The 4,937-nt window shown below is 38.3% G+C and overlaps 1 protein-coding gene across 1 annotated transcript in view; it reads right to left on the reverse strand.

The window, feature by feature from the left end:
* The window catches only part of eif3d (eukaryotic translation initiation factor 3, subunit D), a 145,550-nt gene extending 145,196 nt beyond the window's left edge, over positions 1 to 354 (reverse strand). Inside the window, exon 1 of the mRNA XM_075453441.1 lies at positions 351 to 354. The gene's annotated coding sequence lies outside the window, so the exon portion shown is untranslated. The remainder of the gene's footprint in view (positions 1 to 350) is intronic.
* Between the last annotated feature and the right edge of the window lie 4,583 nt (positions 355 to 4,937).

The following is a 4,937-nucleotide window of genomic DNA, read 5'->3' on the forward strand; positions in this document are numbered from 1 at the left end:
AATCTCTGATTACTCACAGTTTCAGCTACTTTGGAACGTATTCCAACTTTTTCACTTCTGCACACTTTATAGTGTTGTAAATTTAACCTTAAACGCATGAAATATATTCTCCATGCACCATCAATCTATACTTCATAGACCCATGAAGAGAAAATGAAAAATGCTCTTTGAAGATCAGCAGATTGATCCAGAATCAAAAACTGAAATGTGTTGTTCAGAAATTTTGCTTTGATTCTGCAGGAGATGTCACAAACTTGATTGGAGACGTAAATGGAAAGTAAATGGATTGGACAGAGTTTCAAATTTTCACTTTATAATTAAAGGCTGCTGAGTGAGGAGCCCAGTTTTGCTGATTGATGTTTTCACGTTCCCTTTTTTTTATTTTGTAAAAACATCTCAGGACCTTTCGTATTTGATTCTGTCTCACTCTCTTTAATCTGTTACAGATTCTTCTCTGCATGTCCTTCCCATCGGCAGAAGCTCACAACAGTCTGATACGACACATCGCTTCTTCCCACACAGACACAAGCCTGTACGGCTGTGCTTACCAGGACTTTGTCTCGAACTGTATCTATTAAAGTTCATGCCAAACCCTAAGCTTGGCCTAACCTTATTTCACATCTTAGTCGTAACTCTAACGAGAACCTCAGAAATGCCTCATGGCCTCATCAGGACCGGGTATAGATCCCACAAGGTTTGTTGCCTCCACCAGGGTCAGTGATTAGAGCAGAAAAGGTCCTGATCAGGAAACACACACAAGCTTTAACATAAGGGTTTAATATTTACTATAAGATACTCAGCATGTTGATATATGTCCAAAAAGATGAAGGCGCTTTGTGGTATTTATGTCTTCATCTGGGTTTTGGACTATTTAACCTTTTTCAAATCCAAGTTTGAAGTTTAAAGTTTTAAAGTTTAAAATTTTGTAATTCCATCAAAAAGATTAGACAATGAACATGTGAGACAATAGAAAAACATTTTCTACTGTTTTCTTCCTGATATGAAACAAAAGCATTTGTTACACTTATAATTGATTATTAGGGCTCCGAGCGGAGGCTAACTTTTTGTCAAACTTTCAATAAATATAATCATTTTGTCATATGTGACACGCCTAGAGCTGCCTGTACTGTAAATTAATAACATAACACAGCCATAACATAAAGACCACCTGCCTAACACGGATTTTGTTCCCCTTTTCTGGACCTCTGATGCTCTGCTGTGGTATCTTGCACTAAGCCGTTTTGAGGCAAAGCCTCTATGGATCAGATTGGTTTCTGCACAACAACCCACAGGTCCTCAACTGGGTTGAGCTCAGGGGAATCTGGAGGACAAGTCAACACCTTAAACTTGTTATTGTGCTCCTCAAACCATTTGTGAACCATTTTTTTGTAGAGTTATCCTGCTGAAAGAGGCCTCGATCAAGAGGGAATACCGTTACTTTGAGGTGGTATACTCGGTCAGCAACAGTGTTCAGGTAGGTGGTTTGCGTCAAGGTAACATCCACCTGAATGGCTAACTGCCACAGCTTGTCTTCTTCCCATAATGCATAGTGTCATGTCTTCCCCGTGCAAGTGAAACCTACAGAACAGGCCATCCACATGATGTAAAAAGAAATCGTGATTCATCAGACCAGGCCAACTTATTTTATTGCTCTACGGTCCAGTTGTGATGCTCACATATCTATTGCACATGGGTCAGCACGGGCACTCTAACCTTTGCGATGTTACAGAGGCCCATATTCAAAAAATCGTGTGTTCCGACACCTCTCTATTGGAACCATCAGCAACTTTTTCAGCAATTTGAGCTGCAGTAGCTCCTCTGTTTGCAAGGCAGCCCGTGCTCCCCACATGCATCAGTGAGCCTTGGCCAACTCCACCTGTTTTGCTTCCTTGGACTATTTTTTAAAGTTCCTGACCACTGTAGACCGGAAACATCTCACAATAGCTGCCGTTGCTGAGATGCTACAGTACGACCCGTGCCTTCTCGCACTTTTCAGAAGTATTTCTCTAAAAATACATCTATATTTAATATATTTACACATATAATTACAATAAATCAACTAAAACTGTGCTGGAATTTTAGAAATCATTCTAATTATTTCCGTATCTAATGCAATTCCTTTCTATATACCAAACCCAGCAGAACATGTTTATGTCATGATGAAAAATGATTATTATTTTTGAATAGCAGAAGAAAACATGGATTGAACCTGCTGTGAAAATAAGTTATATTAAGTTAATTGTGCATTCCCTGCTGTGTAAAGTACCTTCTCTCTGTCGTATGCTCCTTCACTTGGTTTAATATTACATCCTTTTTTATGTTCCTGCACATCCGTGCTTCACATGTTTTATTGTTTTTTTGTGTATTGGAAAAAAGTGTCATGACAGAGCAAAGCAAAAAAAAAAAAAAAAACCCTCAACCAGGGATGGTTCATTCACTACCAAAAAGACACGACAGGAGCTCCTGACTGAGGGAGTCTTACTGCTCTGACAGACAGACAGTCAGACTGAGCACATCCTGAGCTGCACTCTGCATTTCAGCTCAGACAGTTTACAGGAAAGTGTGAAGATGTGTGTCTGACCTGAATCTCCAAACCGCTCGCTGTGCACAGCAGCTGCAGGTGGATGGCTCACATCCGCCTCTAGCCCTTATACTCATTACCACAAGATAAATACGCCCTTATCTTTGTGTATAAGAAAGAGACAGTAAACCTGGGCTCGTGAGGAAGCTCTGCAGGTGTAGTTGGTGGCCAACTGTTGATGCATGAACTCACAGTATCAGCTACACTGGTGTGCTTTATCTACACTCATATTTAGATAACTTATTTAAAAACTGTAGTGATTAAACGTACGTCTTATCGAAGTAATTAGATCCAATTTCGGTAGAAATCCGCAAGCATTATCATACCCAAACATTGACTGTGCTGCCACTTTCAGTAATACTTTCTCTTTTCACATGACTTTTACTTTCAATGGGAGACACACATTCAGTTCTGTGTTGTTTTTCCCTGCAGCTCCTATATTAATAGCTTTCTTTAATGTAAGGATGCGTCTGAAAACATATCACAGTGTGTAAATACATAAAAGCTTTCGGACATCAACTTCCAGATGTGAACGATGACACTTAAAGTCCTTTAGAAAAATAAAATCGGGTATGGTGCAATGGCAGAAATGACTCAAGTACTATCCTTATTGACCAAATACTCAGTACACTATTGTATTTCTGCTGCTGCTGTGCTTATTTTACTGGGCTTCATGGGGATATTTTTTATGATTTATTTATGGTATTTGCTGCAGTGTTTAAGTTTAAACAAAAGAAGAAGAAGGAGTTCAAAATTTATGGCAACTTTAAGAAGCTCCAGCAGATGGCAGCATTACTTCAGACACACTTCTGCAGCCTTTTTTTTCTTGGACACATCAGTTTAGTATATGTATATATATATATATATGCATAATAAGCTAGAAAACAATGAATGCAGCTGATGGGTACTTAACTTACTGCCAAGAAGGTAAGAGTAGAAATACAAAACTGTATTATCATGATCATTCGGAAAATGCCACTTTTTTATTTTAACTGATTCTTTAACGTGTTCTACTGCTAATCTATATCCTGCTGGAACAAAGTTTCAAATATATTTTGCTCGTGAAGTTTTTGACTGCAAACTTTCAATTACATTAAAGAAAAAGATCATGAATCAAAAGCTTGTCTTCTTGTCTTGAGGTTCTGTAGCAACGCTTTTCTGCCACTGGATGGTGACCTTGAAGCACAACTCTGGCACATCTGGAGGACTGAGGCATCAGGTTTTATGGTCTGTTCAGTTCATACACAGTTTTGAAGAAATATTTTGAAACATTAATAGTTTGTACAAGGTGTGAAATAAAAGAGAGACTTCTAGATTTAGCAAGAACAATATTTGCTTCCAAAATCTGCTTGGTTGAAACTCTGTCTGGACATGAATTATATTTTCATTAACGGGCAAATAAGAGTTGAGATTGATTCAATCCCAAAGCATTCAAAGTTTACATCTCTGCTCAAATTTATTTTTACTGAAGACATATTTACATTCATTTAATGTCTGAGGACATACGATTTGTGTCAGGAAATGTGGTTATATTGTCAAATACGTATCTGAAAATGATGTATTTTTTCTCTTTGACTCTTGCCATGGTTTCACCAAATTTAACTGAAACCTTTTAATGGTTTCCACTAACTTTCTTTAATTTAATTCATTGTTTTTTTGTTGACTTATAAGAGCTCAAAGTAATAGCAGGTTGAATTGTGTTGAATAGAAACGCTCATAAGAAACTAGACTGATTTTTGTAAATAGGTATCAAGACCAAAAATGTGAATCTATCTTAAAGATATCATTGCTTTAATGTGTCAGCCAGATGTGAAGGTGTAGTTGTTTGTTTTTAAGGATCAAACTGAGTTTCAGATCCAGGGAAGCCGTAGATATTTTAGCTCATTCTCATATCTTTAGAGGTATGTTCGGGGGCAAACACTTCATTTTGTGGCACATATTAGAATTAGGTTTTTGTATGGATCAGACAGACTAAGGAGTTCACATTTGGACAAACTTGAGCTCGATACGCCCATTGTTTTGACATTTCTGCAATGTGAGGACTTTTTGGCCAGTCTACTAAACTTCAACAGGTCCTCATATCAATATAAAGTCCAATTTGACGTACGTATCCTTGTAGAGGCCCTCTATTTAAGGAGCTCAGACTATTTTGGGGTCAGTTTAGGACATGGCTAAAGTTTGGTTTATCAAGAGACACTTTGCTGCTTTGATATAATTCAGCATAAGACGCTAGGGACTGTATTATGTCAACGCAAGTCCTCAGAAATGTAGCAGTGCAGTGATAAACGTGTTTCATTAGCCCCGCCTTCTCAACGGCTACGCACGTGACATCGCTCTGCCGCAGCTCGCGCTCCGC

This window comes from Odontesthes bonariensis, chromosome 21 (genome assembly GCF_027942865.1).
Source record: "Odontesthes bonariensis isolate fOdoBon6 chromosome 21, fOdoBon6.hap1, whole genome shotgun sequence".
Classification (NCBI taxonomy): Eukaryota; Metazoa; Chordata; class Actinopteri; order Atheriniformes; family Atherinopsidae; genus Odontesthes; species Odontesthes bonariensis.